This window comes from Mustela nivalis, assembly GCF_964662115.1.
Source record: "Mustela nivalis genome assembly, chromosome: 8".
Taxonomy (NCBI): Eukaryota; Metazoa; Chordata; class Mammalia; order Carnivora; family Mustelidae; genus Mustela; species Mustela nivalis.
In genome coordinates this window covers 13,466,967-13,489,287 of record NC_139027.1, presented here as the reverse complement: position 1 = coordinate 13,489,287, position 22,321 = coordinate 13,466,967, and the positions used below count along the sequence as shown (strand labels likewise).

The window sequence follows — 22,321 nt, the reverse complement described above, 5'->3', positions numbered from 1 at the left end:
ATTTGGTAACCATTCATCCCCAAAATGTCCATATGTGAGGAGTCAGCAGCACAAAAATATTTCAGACTTATTTGAGAAGGCAGTCACATGATGAGTCCATTTGCAGTTAAAACAAAGCACAGTTTTTGATTTTGATGAAGTCCCAAAAGTTTATTTTCGCTTTAGTTTCCTTTGCCTTTGGAGACATATCTTGACATATCTTGAAAGAAGTTGCTGTGGCTGATATTGAAGAGATTACTGCCTATGTTCTCCTCTAGGATTCTGATGGATTCCTGTCTCACGTTGAGGTCTTTTATCCATTTTGAGTTTATCTTTGTGTATGGCGTAAGAGAATGGTCGAGTTTCATTCTTCTACATATAGCTGTCCAGTTTTCCAAGCACCATTTATTGAAGAGACTGTCTTTTTTCTACTGTATATTTTTTCCTGTTTTGTCGAAGATTAATTTACCATAGAGTTGAGGGTCCATATCTGGGCTCTCCACTCTGTTCCACTGGTCTATGTGTCTGTTTTTATACCAGTACCATGTTGTATTGGTGATCACAGCTTTGTAATAAAGCTTGAAATCAGGTAACGTGATGCCCCCAGCTTTATTTTTGTTTTTCAACATTTCCTTAGCAATTTGGGGTCTCTTCTGGTTCCATACAAATTTTTCGATTATTTGATCCAGCTCTTTGAAGAATACTGGTGGAATTTTGATCGGAATGGCATTAAAACTATATATTGCTCTAAGCAGTATGGACATTTTAACAATGTTTATTCTTCCGATCCAAGAGCATGGAATGGTCTTCCATCTTTTTGTGTCTTCTTCAATTTCCTTCAAAATCAAAAGCTTCTGCACAGCAAAGGAAACAGTCAAAAAAAAACACAAAGAGGCAACCCACGGAATGGGAGAAGATATTTGCAAATGACAGTACAGACAAAAGGTTGATATCCAGGATCTATAATGAACTCCTCAAACTCAACACACATGAAACAGGCAAACATATCAAAAAATGGACAGAAGATATGAACGGACACTTCTCCAATCAAGACATATAGATGGCTATCAGACACATGAAAAACTGTTCATCATCACTAGCCATCAGGGAGATTCAAATTAAAACCACATTGAGATCCCACCTTACACCAGTTAGAATTGCCAAAATTAGCAAGACAAGAAACAATATGTGTTGGAGAGGATGTGGAGAAAGGGGAACCCTCTTCCACTGTTGGTGGGAATGCAAGTTGGTGCAGCCTCTTTGGAGAACAGTGTGGAGATTCCTCAAGAAATTAAAAATAGAACTTCCCTATGACCCTGCAATTGCACTACTGGGTATTTACCCCAAAAGATACAGATGTCATGAAAAGAAGGGCCATCTGTACCCCAATGTTTATAGCAGCAATGGCCACGGTCGCCAAACTATGGAAAGAACCAAGATGCCCTTCAACAGACGGATGGATAAGGAAGATGTGGTCCATATACACTATGAAGTATTATGCCTACATCAGAAAGGATGAATACCCAACTTTTGTAGCAACATGGATGGGACTGGAAGAGATTATGCTGAGTGAAATAAGTCAAGCAGAGAGAGTCAATTATCATATGGTTTCACTTATTTGTGGAGCATAACAAATATCATGGAGGACAAGAGGTGTTAGAGAGGAGAAGGGAGTTGGGGTAAATTGGAAGGGGAGGTGAATCATGAAAATCTGAAAAACAATCTGAAGGGTTTGAAGTGGCGGGGGGATGGGAGGTTGGTGTATCAGGTAGTGGGTATTATAGAGGGCATGGATTGCATGGAGCACTGGGTGTGGTGAAAAAATAATGAATACTGTTTTTCTGAAAATAAATAAATCAATTTAATTAAAAAAAAAACACACAGTTGAATGAGTGGTGTTGCCCTGTGGTGGCTACTCTTGTTTTGTTCTTTTCTGTTGTAGGGAAGCCATTACCAATTTCAGCACAAGTTTTCACTTATGGTTTTCATATTTTGATCTTAAATCTTTGGGGGATCAACTCCTTACAGAGTGGGAGAGCCTGATTTTCTGTTTTTGTTTTAATAATCCTTTTAGCCATAGAATGAGGGAGTGGACATTGGCTCATTTTACAGAATAACTTATCCATAATTGAAGAATCTAATGAAGTTGGAACAAGAATATTATTTCCTATGGGGTTTAAAAGAATACAGATAGTGTGTGTGATAAACCATGTTTGAGTTTTTAAATTCCAAGTGCTTTAGAGATAAAGAAAGATTAGGGAGAAATAAACCAACGTATGTTTGTGTATGCACACACTCACACACTCTCACACATACACACACACACAAGCCAATACATTTTTAAGGCTTATCTGGTTATACATGTTGTGTTTAAGTAACTGAATGTTAACTGCCTCCATTCTTGTCTTCTATTCAGTTTAGATAGTGAATATTTATCTTAACTATATCATATTAACCCATAGCTATAGTTGAGTTTGTCAAAAATATTGTACGTACAACATATTTTGTGTAACACAGGGTGCTAGCTACTAGATATTGTTAAGAGATGAAAAAGTGGCTATCATTTGTTGTTGGAGCAGTTTATAAATTTGGTGGAGAACAAATTTTATTACACAGGTGAAATGAGTGGAAGTAGTTGTATTTTGAATTCTGTGACTCACAAATTCAGCAATTCCAACCTGATGTGTCCTCTGATCTCAAATTCTAATTTTTCCACCTCTTTTTTTTTCTTATCTCAGCCCCTCCACATACTCTCACTCCATTTCTCTCCTTCAGTCAGCAAGTATCCATATGTCCTGGGTCAACGTAGAACTCTGTGATAGCCTCAGTATATATTTCAAGGTCCCTAGAATTGCTTTGTACAAAATGGCAGCCCCTTAGTCACATGTGGCTTTTAAATTAAAATAAAATAAAATAAAAATTAAATAAAAATTAAATTTCAGTTTCTCAAGTGCTCAATAGCCACCTGTGGCCAATGGCTACCATATCAGAACCGTATCAGACAACGCCAGGTATAAAACATTTCCACCATTTTGGAAAGTTCTATTAGACCAAGCTGCTCTAGAACCTGGTTAAAAGCTTTCCTGCCAGCTTCTTCTCCCTCTGATCCGCCTCAGGCAAGTGATCCTCCAATGAATTGAATATTTATTGTTTTCTGCAAAAACCCTGAGATTTGCCAACTGTGTCTTTGCTATTTCCTGGTGTGGAGTGCTCTTTGGGGATATTGCTATCTTTCAAGGCCTAGAAGAAAGACATCTCTTTTTCCTTGGAAGCTGTTTCTGATATTCCCAGTGTGAGTTCTGCCTCCCCTGAAACCCTAGACCACAGAGTGTACCTCATTTATGGCACTACCTCATTGTGCTCCATAGTGTAGCTTCCACAGGACTTTTTAAACTCTGCTACCAGGTTATGCTGGTTTTTGAAGGCAGAGGAGGCATGCAGTCCTCGTTTTATATTTCATGACCTCTGGTTCTCATTGTTTGTGGGGTTTATTTTTATTTAAGGCAAGAAGACATTAAAGAGGAAATAAAAGAATGACAAGGGGGAAAGATACATGTGACAAAGTCTGAAGGAAGAAGGAAAGAAATATGGCTATGGTAACAGTACAGACACTTGGTTATGTTAACAGCAAAAAGGAAGAAGAAATGGGTTGCCTCACTGGGTATGTTGGAAAAAGCACTCTAATTAGTCTGATTCTGCCACTTAGCCTTCTGGATTTGAGTGAGTTAATTATTCTCCCTAAACTTCAGTTTTTTTTTTTTTTTTTTTTATTTAGGGAATAAGAATAGTAATACCTACTACACAGGTTGTCATAAATATCACTGGAGAGATAATATAATATAAAAGTGCCTCTTGCAAAAAAGAGAGAGAGAAGTTTCCTACAAATGTGAGGGGTTATGCTTACAGAAAGCTTCCAAAATAGAAGGGTGTGGAAAAGGGAGAAACACAAGTTCTGCTGACCCCCTCAGCAACCCACTTCATTCTGACAAAGCCCAGCTGACTGATAAAGTTCCAGTAGGCTCTATGTGGGTTATCCACAGGGTTCTCTTTTTATCTCCCAGAAATATTTATATATCTATAAGTATCTATAATATTTTTTTATTCCACCCTCCTTGGGATAAAGTTATGACTGTTGAATGTTTATTTTTCAGGCATTCCTTCTCACTTTGAAGAAATCTGCAAAAGAAAGAGCAAAATGCTGACAAGTTTTCAAAGCCATGATTTACAGGAATGATTTCTGAAAAGCAAATGGACAACATCCGAGTTCATCATCAAATAATATTTCTAAAGCACCCTCTAGTGCCTGGCCTCAAGCCAGATGATTCAATGCCTGGAGAGGTTGCAAAGTTTTTTAAAGGAAAATGGACTCTGTTGGTTTCTGAGAAACAAATATCTGTCATTCAGGATTCCTTAAGACTATCTAAATAAGCACTAAGGGTGGATTGCTTTAGGGGAAAAAAAAGTCAATACAATTATAAACCTTAATACATTAACTACAATTCTTATTTATTTATTTATTTATTTATTTATTTAGCGGAGAAAAATCACAAGTAGGCAGAGAGGCAGGCAGAGAGAGAGGAAGGGAAGCAGGCTCCTTGCTAAGGAGATGGGGGGTTCTATCCCAGGACCCTGAGATCATGACCTGAGCCGAAGGCAGAGGCTTTAACCCCCAGTACTAACTAGCATTAGTACAATGCTAAGCCAAGTTTGAAATAGATATTATGACTTGAAAGACAAGGTATAAAATTACAGAAGAAGTTGAAAACTAAGTAAATCTCAGGGCAGGAAAATCTGCTCGGTAGGAGAAGAAAAGTTGTGAGCCTTGAGGAGAGGTAAAAATTGCAAGAATAAGTAGATGTTATCTAGTGGGACTATGAGACCCATCTGCCATCTGATGATGCTGTGACTTATCCTAGCCCAGAGTCCTTGGCTGATTCATAAGTGGTGGGGTCGAACGCGTGCAGTGGGCAGAACTGGAAGACTCTCCGTCAAGGGTTAACTGTACCAGGTGTGATGTGGAACACATCATATTAGATGTGTGAGCCTTACTTTCTCCACATGTAAGACAGTGATAATTCTGCCAACTTCATGGAATTGTTTAGATTTTTGCGGATTAAATAAAATACAGTGGACTAGTTCCTTGAACATAGTGCTTGCCCCAAAATGTCACTATCTTTCTAGCTGTCTGATTTATTTTGGCAATCAGCAATTTTATAATATGCATTCAGTATGATTCTGGAACACATCTCCTCGAAGGAAAACCCACCTGAATCCTTCATCTTACCTTTCCCCCATCCTTGAGTTCATAGTAGGATATTGAAGTAGTAGATTCAATTCCTGTATAGGCTAGCTGGCTTTAAAAGCAAATGTCCAATCATTGATCAGTTGATTGGTTGATTCATTCATTCACTAATCATTAATTAATTATTTCCATTCCCAGTTCTTAAATCCAGAATGGCCCCTTCGCTAATTGGAACTTTTTTTTTTTTTTTTTAAACAAAATGGACCAATGCTTTCACCACATTAGAAAGATCTTTGTAGGTAGAGGAATAAAGAATACTGAGTCATTTCAAGAAGTCACTTTGAAACGGACTTCAGAATGTAGAACTAGATTTGTTCAAGCAAATTATATTTCAAAGTTTTACTTGCAAGGTTATTTATTACTGCGTGGAATTTTACTCCTGTGGCTAGGGTCAAGCAAAATGGGGACACAGGTGTCTGCCTATTTGCACAGGCATTAAAGAGTGTTGTAAAATGAGCTTCAGCCTTTTAAGTTACTGTCTTTTCCTTTATAATAATAATCTCTTCCATTTTACAAGGTCTATATTATTTTTAGGTAAGAAAACACTGTAGAGTTCATGTTTTATTGTTCCTTGCAGTTATATAAATTATATTTGGCCAAAACAAATGTAATTCCTACTGTGTGAACTGGGAACCCAAAATGTTGATTTTCCTCAAGTTATAAACAATGTGAAGATATGTTATACTGGGTCACAATTTTCCAGAGCAGAGCAAAATATATAACTCAGTTTTAATAACAAAACTGCATATATCATTAAAGTTTCCTACTCCACACAGAATGTATTATATTACTCTTCCCAGCAAGAGACATCCTTTGTGTAGACCACAATTTCTAAAATACCATTTGATTGAATGGAAAACATTTTAGCCATTGGTTAGTTTAAAAGAAATATAATGGCTAAATGCTCATGGAAATTCTGCTTTGTCTTTGCTAGTGAATATTAAATTTCTTCTCACTAAATTTTAGTGCCATGGATTTTGTAAACACCAAGGTCTGGGGGATACCTATTAGGATGTTTTTCCCACTATTAGATGAGTCTTAACTTTTTTAGTGCCTTGGAAGCAGATGTCTGCCCCTTCGTAACACCAGTGAACTTTATCTACACATGCATCATATGAACTTCAAGTTGCATTGTAATTATTTATTTATAAGCTTGCCTCTCAAAACTTGTAACTTAACAAGGCAAGATCTAGATTGCATTAACTTTGTATTTGTGGCCCCTGGTCCAATGTCTATTGGAGATCTGAAAATGTTAAGTGAAAAAGAAATGCTGGGGGGGAAAAAAAAAAGCCACACACAGCACCAGATCATTAATTAATGGGTAAACTCACTTGTTCTCAGAATAATTCCAAAATTTAGGAGATTTATAAATGTAGCTACTTTTACAAGGAAATGAGGGAAGCTTTTTTTTTTTCTTTTAATGAAAAAAACCATTGATGGGATTAGCTAATTTAGTCTCCTTATTTCACAAATGGGGATTTGAGGACCTGGAAAAAGAATTCTTTGCTCTTGCTAATGTCACAAAGGTGGAGGCAAAACTGATCCTAATTATGTTTATAGTGTTTTATTTGATACAAAGTAATATATATTAATACTAACATTTTTGACAAGTTAAAAAATACATATAGGAACCAACAAACACATGAAAAGATACTCAACATGAAAACTTATTAGAGAAATGCAAATCAAGACCACAATGAAGTACCATCTCACCTCTACTAGAATAGCTAATACCGAAGGAAAAAAGAAAATGTTGGTAAAGATGTGGAGAAATTGGAGTCCTTTGTGCATCTCTGGCAGGACTGTAAAATCTACCCCTGCTATGGGAAACAGTATGGTGGCTCTTCAAAAAATTAAAACTACCATGTGATCCCACCATCCCACTTCCTGGGTATACATCCCAATGGGATATTTGTGTACCCATGTTCATGGAAACATGAATTCACAATAGTCAATAGGTGAAAGCAACCCAAACATCCATTGACAAATGATTAGACAAATAAAATATGGTATATACATACAATGGACTATTTTGAACATTAAAAAGGAAAGAAATCCTGTCACTACAACAAAAGGTACGAAACTTGAGTATATGTAAGTGAAATAAGTCAGTCACAAAAGACAAATACTGTCTGATTCCACTTAAATGAGGTATCGAAATAGTCAAATTCATGAAACAAAAAGTAGGATACCGGCTACCAGTGGTTGGGGATAAAGAGAAATGAGGACCATTTATTAGGCATAGTTTCAGTTTTGCAAAATGAACAAATTCTGATGATCTGTTGCAGAACAATGTGAATATATTTAATGCCAATGAACTGTATGCTTAAAATTGCTTAAGGTGGTGAATTTGATGTTACAAGATTTTTTTTGCCATGATTACATAAAAAATAAAGAAAGAACAGAATCTTTAAAATATACACAACAGCAGAAAAGGTGTTAAGAATAACACATTTAGTGGCTTTTTATGGAATATTTATCTATCTGAAATCACCCTGTATAAATGACATGGCACCTTATTTCTATAACAAAAATAGGATAGGAATATTTCTACAACAAATGTTTAAGAAGCTGACTACTATAAATAAACTACCATTTACTTAATAATGACCCCATATTCAAATTCTTTTTATGCCTATAAATAATGTTTTATTTTCTGTTTTTGTACACTCTGTATATCATCTATAATTTTGATTATTCTGTTAGGGTAGGATATAGTCTAAGAAGTAAAATTAGCAGAGTGAACATTTAATGTTGTATGTTGTAAATTTAAGATCATATCATTCAAAAATCTTTTCATAGAAACAGGATGTAAGTGCTTCCATTTTATCACACCGTCACCTGCATAGTCTCCTCCTCCTTTTCCTCCTCTTCATTACTGTCATTATTTCGTTTGGAATGAAGGAAATAAGATTATTTGTTGATTTGTATTTCTTTGCTTGTTAGTAAAACAGACACAATTAAACTATTTTTCAGTCATTTGTATGTTTTCTTGTGTGAGTTGCTTTTTTACATTGTACAAAGATATACATTGAATCAAATCTTTATTTCTATAGAAATGTGATTATTTGTCTGCCATATTGAATTGCAAGTATGTTTCCTAGTTCTGCATTTACTTTAAATTCTGTGTCTTAAGTGCATAATTCTTGAGCTGTATGGAAAGCTACTTAACTCATTTTCATTTAATTTTTTATAATTTGATTGTTTACTCTGTTTTCAATATTTCAGTAGATATTTTATGAATTTGTTTCATATATTTTCCAGAACTATTCCTTGAAAAATCCCACTAGAGTTTTGCATAGGGCTATGTAAAATCTACACCAGAAGTTTGGAGTAATTGTAACAACATCAGTGGCAATCATAATGACAAACAAAACCCTAGTTGTGTCTTTTTGGGTGCCTGTAGTCTGCCAGGTTTTGCATTTACCAATTGATCACATTTAATCCATACAACAAACTTATGAGGCATATACTACTATTATGGCCCATTCACAGAGAATCCAATTAAAGCATAGCAAAGTTATGGAACTTTCCTATGATCATTCAGCTGTAAGTTGGTGGAACCATGCTTTGACTTCAGTCCATGTATCTTCAGAACCGCAGTGCTCTAGGTTGTGTGCAGAGGTCACTAAGCTGCCTAAAATTTTTACCATATTGATTTGTCTCTTCTAAGGATTTTTGTTAAAATTATCTATGTTTCTAACATATTTTTAATCTTTGCTCTAAATATTTTGAGTTTTGCAATTGTTTGAGGGTTTTGCATGGCTTTTAATTTTTCTCCTTATATTTTCTTAGTGATTATGTTTAGTGTCTAAACACTATTGAACTTTTATTAATATTAAGAGGTGTAAGGGGATGGGATTATGGACATTGGGGAGGGTACGTGCTTTGGTGAGTGCTGTGAAGTGTGTAAACCTGGTGATTCACAGACCTGTACCCTTGGGGATAAAAATATATGTTTATAAAAAATAAAAAATTTAAAAAAAGAGGTGTTCTTTAATTTTCTTGTGTTTTTTTAGTTGTGAAATTGTATCTTATGAAACTAATTGCCATCTTATTTCAACTTCTGTTCCATATCCTGTAGTAGTTGCCATGAGTTCTATAACCATTAGATTAATAAAGAAGCATGTGTGCATGTTTTGTTCCTAATTATAACAGATAATATCTAGGTTTCACCATTAGGGATAATGATGGCTGTCAGGCCAGGTAAATATTACTGGTCATGTTTTATGGTATGAGGAAACTGAAGCATACAGTGGCTAGTTCTTTGCATAAGGTCACATAACTTGTTTGTGATAGATCTGAGGGTCAAGTCCAGTATGCTCTGCTTCTAAAGCTAATGTTCTAAATCACTAAATTAGACACGAGGTCATCAATAAAGAAAGGTTTGAGAAATCCTTCAGAATTAAAGTCTGTAACAGGGAGACAGAGAGGAGGCTATTATACATACATTTAAGAACTGGATGACTAAGTCAAGCAGAGAGAGTCAATTATCATATGGTCACTTATTTGTGGAGCATAACAAATAGCATGGAGGACATGGGGAGCTAGAGAGGAGAAGGAAGTTGGGGTAAATTGGAAGAGGAGGTGAATCATGAGAGACTATGGACTCTGAAAAACAATCTCAGGGGTTTGAAGTGGCAGGGGGGTTGGGAGGTTGGGGTACCAGGTGGTGGGTATTATAGAGGGCACAGATTGCATGGAGCACTGGGTGTGATGAAAAAATAATGAATACTGTTATGTTGAAAATAAATAAATGTAATTTAAAAAATAAAATAAATAAATAAATAAAAAGAAAAGGAACTGATGATTTGGAAAAAAAAAAAAAAAATCCAGCGTGGCTCAGCTGGTTAAACTTTTGCCTTTAGCTTGGGTCATGATCCCAGAGTATTGGGACTGAGGCCTGAGTTGGGATCCCTGCTTAGCAGGGAGTCTGCTTTTTCCTTTTCCTCTGCTCCTCCCTCTGCTGTGCTGACTCTCTCAAATAAATAAATAAAATCTTTAAAAAGGTAGTCCATTTATCTGTACCCCAATGTTTATAGCAGCAATGGCCACGGTCGCCAAACTATGGAAAGAACCAAGATGCCCTTCAACGGATGAATGGATAAGGAAGATGTGGTCCATATACTCTATGGAGTATTTTGCCTCCATCAGAAAGGATGAACACCCAATTTTTGTAGCAACATGGACAGGACTGGAAGAGATTATGCTGAGTGAAATAAGTCAAGCAGAGAGAGTCAACTATCATATGGTTTCACTTATTTGTGGAGCATAACAAATATCATGGAGGACGAGGGGTGTTAGAGAGGAGAAGGGAGTTGGGATAAATTGGAAGGGGAGGTGAATCACGAGAGACTATGGACTCTGAAAAACAATCTGAGGGGTTTGAAGTGGCAGGGGGGTGGGAGGTTGGGGTACCAGGTGGTGGGTATTATAGAGGGCACAGATTGCATGGAGCACTGGGTGTGGTGAAAAAATTATGAATACCGTCTTTCTGAAAATAAATAAATTAATTTAAAAAATCTTCAAAGTATAAAGTATAAATAGAAAAGCAGATTAATGACCTAGACTTTAAATCACAAAGTATATTCATACAATATTAGAGGATAATTATAATTAATAAGTGAAATATTTAAAGAGACAAAAGAAAGACCCTAGGTTTCCAAAAACTCAATAGAGAGTTACCTTTAAAATTCTGAAAGAAAATTATGAACCTAGAAATCTATATCTAGATAAGCTAGCAGTTAATTGGGAAGGCAAAATAAAGGCACTTTCAGGTATACAAGGATTAAGAAGTTTACCACCCAAGAACCCTAATCAATAACTTCAAAGAACAGTTAACCTTGATTCTGGATTGGCCTCAAAGATTGGTTTCCACATAGAAGAAAGAACACAGGAGCTGCCTAGACATGCAATCAACTTGTGTGCAGTTATAGGTATGTTGTGTCTGATTATTGTTGGCAAAAGGCCACATGGCATTTTGGATTTCTCCCAGTAAAAAGACATTTTCTTTTTCTCATGTATTTTGTATGAAGGGTATAATTATTGGGGAAGTTGGTGTCTCATACCTTTTATATTATTTCTTTTCAATTTGGCTGTACTAATAATAGTTTGTGAGAATGGAATTATAGAATTATGGTGGAGATAATCTCTGCTAAAGGTTAGCATTCTGGAGGAAAAGCAGGGAGGTCAGGGTCCCTCCAGTAGTGTTCAGAAAAGGGAGAACAGCAAATGAGATCAAAGAGATTGTGTAGGGCCTTGTAGGACACTTGTAATCACTGGACAGTCTTGAGAAGAGGAGGATGTGATCTGACTTTTGTTTTAGCAGATCATTCTGACTTCTGTGTTGAAAAAGACTAAAGCAGGAGAAGGAAGTAAGATGCTAAGGGACAGTGCAATGATCCCCTTGAGTCAGTAAGCTATGGCCATGATAATTCTGTGTAGTAAGTAATCCCACAATGCAATGGCTTGAAATAACAGCATTGCTTCTCAAGGACCTGTAGGTCATCTCATGGTTGGCAGCTGTATTCAACTTGCAGGCCTGGCTATGCTTAGTGATTTCCTCAGTCTGCTCCATGGATGCTTTTTCTGGACTCCAGAGTGAGAGGGTATCAGTGAGCTTGGGGAAGCTCTTCTTAATTGGTGGCAAAGACCAGAAAGAAAGCTCCACTGTACAATCACCTTTCAAGTCTGTGCCTTCATTTTTTGGGAGCTCCCAATGGGTCTCAAAGTTCAGGGGCAGGGAAGTAGACTTTGCCCATCAGGACATCATGGAAAACTTGTACACAGATGACGTGGGGCTGCTAAGTCCATCTACTGCCCCAGTTGAAACACAGTGGTGACTTGGATAATGGAAGAAATAATGAAGAGACAAAGAGGAGTCAAGTTGTGTATATCTTATGCAGATAAAGCTGATAGTATTTGTGAATTTATCGGACAGGGGATGAGAGACAAAAAGAGGAACTGAGGATGATTCTCCTTATCTCTGTGTTCAGAAATATGCTCTTCTAAAATTTTAGTTTAGATTGACATTAAGCTCTCTTATTCCATTTCTAGTGTTTTGGCAGTTCTCTTGATGTCCACAATCTCTTTAAAGACCATGTCCGGAATTTCAGGTACCTCATTTTCTTTTTTCTTTTTTAAAAAGATTTTATTTATTTATTTGACAGAGAGACACAGCAAGAAAGGGAACACAAGCAGAGGGAATGGGAGAGGGAGAAGCAGGCCTCCTACTGAGCAGAGAGCCTGATGCAGGACTCGATCCCAGGACCTGGGATCATGACCTGAGCCGAAGGCAGACATTTAATGACTGAGCCACTCAGTTGCCCCCTGGTCACCTAATTTTCATATTGTCTTATTACTAAGAAACAGAGCTGCTATGAATCAGGTGAGGTGATTTATATGTATATATCCTCAGCAACATGCTCCCACTACTTCCTCCACTGCAAGGCTTTTTTCTCTCCCGCGATATCCATGCTACCCCTTTGGTCCACCAATACTTCCTATCACAATAAAAAGTAGACTAAGTCTGGAAGCACTTTGTTTCCCCTGGTTAGTCATCTGATCTAGCAGTGTTCCAGGCCATACCTGGTTCTACCTTTTTTTTTGCAAACATACCGAAGGTCAAACTATTGTGAACATAGAGTTTAAGACAGTAGGGAATGTGTAGAAGGATTTTCATCATACATGGTTGACATTTTTTAAAGTTTTGGCACTTAAAGTCACAGGCCTTAGTTATTTGGAATATTATCTATAATAAATAGTCCATTCCCTGGTGACAGTAAATAAATGAGGCATCACTCTGTTGCATTTTTGTTGATTTATGCATCAATATGAGGACTGTGTTCTATTTAACAATGCAAAGAGTATACATGGTCAGTGTGTTTTGTTGCTATGTGTACTGTTTAGTCCCAGGGTACCTTGAACTGGAAAGAAGCCTTGTTGAGTGACATGGTTACATAATTCTACCTTCTTGGTAAACTGTCTTGGGCCTCAGCGTCCCCAGCTCAGATATCTGTCTATCAAGAGGCATGCGGGTCTTGCGTTGCTCATTCTGGTTTGATGCTAAGCCAAGAACTTTTACAGAAGCCCAATCCCCAGGCCTCCTTCCTAAGCAACTACCACTGTCATAGAAGTAACCAATTCCTGCTCATTACTTCAGCTCCTGTTGACAGGAAATGGGGTGCTCACCCTTTTCAAAAGAAAGGCTATGAAAAACTGTTCCCTTGCAGGTGGAGTTTTCTGGCTCATGTAAGGATTAGAAATGAAATTAGCCATTAGAAATTTCATTCAGATCAGTCCAAACATTACAAAGTACAACAAATGCAGACCTTTCCACATTGGGTAATCAAGTTCAATTTCTTTCCATGTCTTTCCTCCAAAACAGACAGCTGTGAAACCCTTGTTAACTGTTTTCCATGTACCCAGTGGCTGCCAGAGTCTACAGAGATAGAACATTCCAGAATGAGCTCTGAGCCCTGACCTTGCAGGGCTTCCAATCTAGTCTGGAAGACAAGAGTCACCCATACAAACTGCTCAGTGAACTAGGCAGCGCATGATAGAGTAGCCAGCAGTGTGGGTCAGACAATAGGGAATTTGGAGCCAACAACAACAGCGAAGTGCATCATGAAGCCAACTTCAGAAGAAATAGGAATGTGACAAAATGGTATAAATAAGATGCCTGATTTGGACATTCCAACCTCTACTGTTTCCTTTCTTCCAACTTCAATTTCCCTGTAACAGATCAAAACCACTTTGTAGCAGAGATCATGTTAAAATAAATTTTAAACTAATATGCCCCCACTTTAAAACAATATTCTCATTTTGGATGGACTTACCATCCATCCATCACCCTGACCCACTCCAGCAAAATGGTGCATAATCCATCACAGAGCTTTCTGCACATTGCTCCCCTGTTCAAACACATAAATGGCTTCCTACGGCCAACATCAATCAGCCTTTGCTTGGAGTCCTATGGTCTCCCCAGCAGGGCCCTGCCTCACCCACTCATATATGAGTTATAGTGCAAGAGCTGATCCTTTAGGGCAGCTTCAGTAATGTCCCCCATTTCCCACCATACTGAAGCCGCCATCTGGGACCTCATGGGACCATAATATTTTATAGACCAGGTTTGATTGCCCTCCCTGTATATTTCTTATCTTTCTAGTTGGATAACATTTTCTTCCAATACAGGATTATGCAATACAATTGGAAATATAGTCACTTTTCCCCACAATTTATAGCACAAGGTAGATGTTCCAGAAGTCATTCACTGATGGGCTTGAGTTTCTGTGGAACTAAGGCCAGGTAAGGAGCACATGCTAATTGCTGCTTGTAGAGTCAGGGCTAGGTGGAGGCAAGTAAGATGTCTAGAGGGAAAATTTAAGCAGGTTTTTAGCCTCAGTTGTGGACCTTGTTCTTCCCCCATCCTGAGAATGAGCGCCTTCTTAAACTTTGCTTGCCTCATCTGAGAAGCTGCCATAATTGGATGGTATTATGAAATGTCTCTACAGGATCTGTCTCTATGCAGTCAAAGTAGATACTGACCTTGTTTTCCCTCACAGCCATTCACAAACAGGACCTACACGTGTGTATGCATACAAAGGGGCTAATCCTAGCACACTGGCTTTTCCACAATGGTGGCAAAACCTTCCGGTATGATGACTCTAAGAAGCATCTACCTGGCATCAAGGCTTCACTCTTCACAACCTAGGTAATCTTCACCTCTAAATATTTGGCTAAACTGAAAAATAGTAAAAAAGAGGAAAAAAGGGGAAAAAAAGGAAGAGAAGGAAGAGAGAAGGAAAATGAGAAAAAAATCACAAGGTTTTTATGAGGACGGACTATAATTGAATATGTGAAAACACAAAGCCCTACATGAAACTCAGTTATTATTTTAATTTTTGTTGATGATCTTGGTTTGCATTTTTGAGTGTGTTTACACTTATTATTGTTCAAGTACAGAATTCTAGACACATGTATCTCTCTATACACATGTATGTCCTGCCCATACGTTGCTTACCTCATAATGGCAGTAAGAGAGTCAACAGAAATTCTTCCCAAATTATCCCAGCCACTAGGGGAAGGGAAATACCAAATGGGACCAGAGCATGTATGTTTGGATTCAAAGTACTGTGCAAAGGGCATTGCTTACCTTGTTCATCTTCAAAGTGGGTACCTTGGAAGTTCAGAGTATCTCTGTATCATTAGCAAAAACTGAGGACTCAGTAGGAAGAGGGGATATGGGGACAAAAAGGAACATTCAAGTATGAATTGCTAGTGGCACCCATGGCAGACTGTGCATTCTTCTAGGAAAAAAAAAAAAGACACTTCAAAAATAAGGGTGTCATTTTCTAATAATTCATACTCAAATAGTGAAATATATACCACATAGGCCTTGATGCAAGGCACTTAATGCTTTCCAAAACTGTTCCATTGAGATATAAGTATGTGTGTGGTAACGAACTGGGTAAGATTGGAATATAGTCTACTAGTTGAGGCCATTTCTCTTACAAGGCATGATGCTTCCATGACTTATTCTGGCAAGAATGGATTGGCATTCAATCAATAAATAAGATTTATTGAAGCACATCTGAAGCACAAGTGATCTTACATAAATTAAGTAGGTAACCATGACTGTTTAGACCTGGTCTGAAAAACAATTCATGAAACCGAAATGAATAAAAATGCAAAATTTTTATTTCTGGCCAGCATATTCAGGTACATATGCTCCTTGATCAGGCGACTTCTCAGGACCTTGTGAATTACTGGCAGTAATGGTAATATTTGGGTATAAAATATTTTACCTCTTCACTTTGAATAATGAACTAATCCGTGTTTTTCAATCTCACTAAAAAAATAAAAAGTTAGTTTTGTGTCTTGGTGTCTTTATTGTTTTGGTAATTCTTCTGCTTGAGTCATCCAAGGATTTTTATGTACACCAAATTCAGAGGCAGCGATACAAAGAGAGTAAAATCTTATTCTAAGGATAGTAGCCTTTAAATATGATTTTATTTTATTATTTTTTTAAGATTTTATTTATTTATTTGACAGAGAGAGATCACAAATAGGCAGAGAGGCAGGCAGAGAAAGAGAAGAGGAGGAAGCAGACTCCCTGCTGAGCAGAGACCCTGAGATCATGACCTGAGCCGAAGGCAGAGGCTTAACCCACTGAGCCACCCAGGCGCCCTAAATATGATTTTAGAGAGAGAAAAAAATTGAACTAATGAAATGGTCTGATATTAATAGCTTGCTAATAATTTAATATTAAGGACAAGTAAGCAAAGCCAGATGTTAACTGAAATGTCTCCCAGTTGGGTCAGAGTTTGAACATTCCCCAGCAGTGTAAACACTTCAGCCTTGTGCCCAGGAGTCAGAACATGTGCCAAGGACCAAGTCACACAGGTTTCACTGCCCAATCAGAGCACACATAAAACAATTAATGTAACATGGACTAAAGACATGTTAAAAAAAAAAAAACAAAAAACAAAACAAAAAAACAACCCAAACTCTCTTAAACATACATAAACACACACACACACACACACACACGTAAAAAACAAACAAAAAACCCAAACCCTGGTATTAACAACCTCAAATTCTCTTGTATCAACAACGGATTCTATTGGTAGCCCACCAAACTGATGGCTTGAAACCTTCCAGGGCTCATTTAAGAGCCTCGAGGAGTCTGATTTACTTCTCAATGGCCCATTCATCCTTTGAACATTTACTCTGTAGCCTGTGCAGTTATAACCGAAGCTAGATTTCATACTTGGAAACTGACCTCCAGCACCCACTACTTTTGCCAAGCCCCAGTGAAGGCTCGTGGAATAATTTAGAGTTTGCCGTAGTGACAAGTTTAAGATTCAATTATTAAGCATAGTAATTTATTTTTATTATGTTTGTAAAATGGCTTTTGCCCAACTAATTTCACCCCCCTTCACAGCCAAATGGCCTAAGATAGCAACAGCAATCCCTCTCAGCAACAGGGCTGCTTGCTCCGGGTTGTTTAATGCCACGTCAAACAGAAGGATTTCTATGGGACTCTGATGGAGACATTTCTCTTTTGCCTTAGTTTGGGCAAAAAAATTGATTTCCTTCAGATAGCTGTAATGGATGGTGAGGACGGCAGAGAGTAATCAGGACCGGCTCAGGGCAAATGCCAAAAGTTTCCCAGAAGGATAAATCTTGTTTCCTGCCTTACTTCACAGAATTAAGCCTTAAACAAGTCATGTTCTGTGGCTTGGATGCTGTGTTTATATCAGCTTTGGTTCCCTGGCTCGTGGTTGGGAACATTGTATTGGTCTGTAACCCAGGAAGGTCTTCCTGAAGTAAGAAATCACGGTCCCCGTATCTTTATCTCCCATTCCATTTTATTTGTTCTATTAATACTAGCAAATGAGCTCTGAATGGTAAGGAGATCACAAGAGACAGTTACATTCACCAGGTGCAGCCTGCAAAGCCAATGATTTAGCGCTCTGCTTGGCTAACTGCCTTTCCCAGGAGCTGTATGAAAGATGCCTTTTCGTAAAGGATTTTGTTTTGGAAAATAATAACAGCACCTCATCTGTGCACGGCACATTCTCAGGAAAAGTTCAGGAGAAAAATCTTTTCTGTAGAGTTCAGGGTAGGCTGAGAACTTGTGGTCTCTCCGCGTCTGAAATGAAACCAAATCCTCCCGGGATTGCATTCGTTTATGGTTAGTAACAGGCGACTTCCTGTTTCGAAGCGAAATGGGCTTGAAGAGGCTTATAAAAAAGACTCAAAAGGTTTCTTGGACATCAAATGACTCTAGTAAAACATTTTGATGAGTTAAGTGTAAATGCATCAGCAGCATACGGATTAAATTCCCTTCTAAATAAACATTAACAGAGAACATGTTTGGCAAAATGCATTTTGAGTTTTGCAAAACTGAAAACATTTGAAAAAGGAGTGTGAGATATTTGATGAACTCAGAAAGCAGCCGGATTGCCCATCCCATACTTGAATATTTTCTTTGGATGTTCTGCAGATGTCAAATAAATTAGGACACAGATATTAAAACCAGCGTCGGCTGCAGAAGTGATCAGCTGCCCTTCAGTTTGGAAGGTGTTTCTGTGGATACCCAGTTGTTGTACGTGTGCTTGGGGAGAGCCCCGGGGGACCTGTAACCCTCTCCTCACTCACAGGCACCGTCTCTTTCCTGGATGTGGCCCTGCGAGACTTTCTGCTGTCCTTGTGTCTGCTTTCCTGCCTGTGAAATATCTTGACTACCGGAGGGGATTCCTGCTTTGCTATAGATCAGCAATGAAGCTTTGGTGCCATCAGGCAGATGACAGCTTTGGTGTTGCTTGGGCCAAGACCTTTCATCCAGAAGCCACTGCCCTTGTCAAGGCTATCATATCTCTCACCGTCTCTTTTTTCCGACATGCACATCTTACTCATCCTTTGGGATTGTGGATGTGATAGTGGGAGGGAAAGACAAAAGCTGAGATACAGTTGAACAGATCCTCAGCTGGACTCCACAACTAGGGGTAGGAAGAGGAGAGTCCAATGTCACTCGGAGGGTTGAGTTTGGGTGATCCCATCTATGGTGAAGCCAGTGAACGAGAACACGGCCATGAGAAGTCTCTTGGATTATACATTCTGAAAGAGAAGGGGCAGCACACGATTGACATCTTTTTTTCATAAAGCACTTGGTCCAGAGCAACAAACTGGCATACCGTAGGAGAAATCTCACACATGTGGGTGCCACTTCCTTGCAATCCATTATCACACTGACTTACGATCGTTTGGCCTTTGAATGATACTGGCAGAAAGCAGATTCTCAGAAAATTAACTGGCAAATAAATAGCAGGTATTTTTTTAATATTTGAAAGATTAAAGGTTTATCCCAGTGTATTTTAGCAAATGGTATTATTTACAGATAACTGACAATGCACCACCATATCAAAAATTATACAGAAAATTAATATGCTATTAATTAAAAATTCTTAAAACCTGTAAGAGACTATTCACTTCTCAATTTGGGTTTATGCGACAGACTTAGAGCTGCCAGTGTCTTCCTTCCTGCCATCTTTATGCATTCATCAATAATGGTTTCCCACTAAGGCTGTGATGAGGCTGAGGCTGTTGGCCTTGGCTCTCTCAACTTTCAATTTACTCTACATATGGTTGCCAGAGTGTTCTTTCAAAAGGACTAGTCATGTCATTCACCTGTTCAATAATCTTTGATGCCTTCCAGGTGCCTCCAGAATAAAGTCCATATTCGTTAACTGGGTGTTCAAACTCTTTTGGTCTGGCCCTAATTCACCTTTCAGGCCATGTCCCACCACCTCATAATGCAGTCATAGAAGACAAATGCCCTGTTCTCAGATTGCACATGTTCATATGTTCCCTAGTACTTCTCAGCATTTTGCACACTTGTAAATATTTATTAAATTATTTGTTTAGGCAGAGTTTACCTCTAGATTGGCAGTACATAAGCGTGGAAGCGGAGTCTGTCTTCTGTACTGTGGGTTCATCCCTGGGATTTAGCACAGTGTCTAGGACATGACCTGTGACATTGGTGAGCCAATGGAGTCACCACTCTGTGTCTCATGGCGCTGGTTATAATCTTCTGTTTGGCGTTTGCTGAATTCTATGTTTGCCTCCCTGATCTTCTCATTTACCAATATTTGAACTTAGAGGGCAGAGTATAAAACTTATTTCTGCATCCTTGGCACCTGGCTTCATGCATACCCTGAGCACTCAATAAGTATTTACTAAATTAAATGGAGAGTGTTTGTGGCAGTCCAAGGTTCTATAAAATCATTTTGACTCGCAGGATAAGCCTAGAGGAATGATGGTGGTTTTGAGTGGTTGTTCTTACTCTTGCGTGCACAATGTTTGAGGTTAGGTAACAAGCTAGAGTTTCCGGGCCAAATCTGGGCCATGACCTTTTTCTGTGAAGAGCTTTGGTGGTACATTTGTTTTCATACTGTTTGTGTCTGCTTTCACATTACAGTGGCAGACTTGAGTGATGGTAGAGACCAGTAACCATTAAGGCCTATAACAGTTACTATTTGGCCATTTATGGATACAGTTTGCTGATCACTGTTTTAGAGAACAGACATAAATAAGAATACTAAGAGTCCCTACTATGTAAAGTGGTTATGAGATTAAACAAGGTAACATCTGTAACCTGCTCAGCATAGTCCTTGGCACATGTTAATTGCCCAGTAATTTTTAGGTATTATTACTAATATCACTATCATAATATGAGAATTATTTTCTAATACTCCAAACTGGAAATAATAGGACAGCAGGAATTTGATGCAGACCAAGTTAGAGGCAGACACAGGGAGGAGAGTGACGTAATCTAATCGCGTGGCATTGAGGGAAGAGCAAGCTACAAAACAGACAAAGTGCTTATAGAAGTGCCCTTGATATAGACCATGACTGCTTTGCTATTGTGCCCATTTTACAGATGAGACATGTAAGGCACCAAATTTTGTACATCAGTCTTAGAAATCTAGAAGAGACAGGGCTTGAAAGGGCTGTTACATATGATATAGGAACTAAAAAGAGCTGTTCACAATCTCTGGCTCGTAAGTGACTAATTAGGTTGGGACAACTTCTAAAAAAGAATCACCAAAAATGAACCACAACCTGGCAAACCATAGAAACTCTAAGAGGAAATGTTGACATGGAAATGGATTTCTTAACTACTAATAAACATATAAGGAGGTGATCAGTATCATTAGTGATTAGAGGAATGTTAATCAAGGCTGCTGCAGGTATCATTTCACAACCAGATACATTTTAGAATTGATACATTAAAAAAATCTGCTGTTTTCAAGTGTTTGAAAGGATGAATCAATAGAATTTCTTCATCATTGCTGATAGAATTATAAATTGGTACAGCTCCTCTGGAAAGCAGCTTTGCATTAGCTTCTAAATCATACCTTCATATATTCTATGGCACAACAAATGCACCTTAGATATCCACCAACAACACTCTTGCACACATACAAAAGGAGGTATGTGCATAAATGTCCACATCAGCCTTTTTTTTTTTTAAGGTTTACTTATTTAAGTAAATAAATAAATAACAAATAAATAAATAACAAACTCATAACCCCAAGAACAAGAGTCCAGTGCTCTTCTGACTGAGCCAGACAGACTCCCAACAGCCGCCTTATTTTTAATTGTGAAAGCCTGGACACCTATCAACAGAAGAACTGACAAAATATGGACAAAGCACTTTCACACAGTAGTTCAAAAAGGCGAACTACAACAATATACAACAGTAGGCATCCCCCTTAATAATGCAAAATTAAACAAAAGCAAAGGAAGTTACTAAATATTCCATAGAGAATTCCATATAGAATGGAATGATGTATTTCTATAAAGTTAAAAATTATTAGCCTAAATAGATACGTTTAAAGAACAGATGGAGATGGAATAAAAATATAGCAAAGAAATGAACACGGGATTTAGGATGTCAATTTCTTAGGGCGTAGGGAAGCAGTTTCAAAGGTTCAATTGAGATGTGTTTGACAAAGGTGTTGATTCATTTATTCCTTCATTAGTTTCAACAAATAATACTAAATATTTATATACTGGCTTCTGTCAAATTATAAAAAAATAAACACCCGTTAAGTGAAGCAATAGGATAAGTATAGGGCAGAGTAATGGAAAAGACAGATAGTACTCTTGTCTTCATGGGGCCTCCATTCTAATGGGAGAAGAGTTCTGGAGAAGACCAGGATTTGTATCTGAATTGGAATGATGACATTCCAATAGAATCCATGGAAATGGTAAGAAAGAGCCTTCCAGAATATCTTCCTGGGTAACTTGTACAGTGAGCAGGATCACCTGTAATACAAGTCCAAGTTGACAATAAATGGTAAATTCACAGACCCTGAGTGTAACAGGTCCAACCAACATTCAGGATATATGCATATATCTGCTTACATGTAGAGAAAATCATAAGAAAACACACTGAGCCATGTGACTACCTCCACCATTTACACATGGCCCCTCTCCTCCTCTAGCACCAGAAATGATTGTAATTGATGA

The 22,321-nt window shown here is 37.9% G+C and overlaps 1 long non-coding RNA gene across 1 annotated transcript in view; it reads right to left on the bottom strand.

Annotated features, from left to right (window-relative positions):
- Positions 1–21,869: 21,869 nt before the first annotated feature.
- Positions 21,870–22,321, bottom strand: part of LOC309870789 — a 283,974-nt gene continuing 283,522 nt past the window's right edge. The window contains exon 4 of the long non-coding RNA XR_014314813.1: positions 21,870–22,117. This is a non-coding gene — a long non-coding RNA (uncharacterized lncRNA). The remainder of the gene's footprint in view (positions 22,118–22,321) is intronic.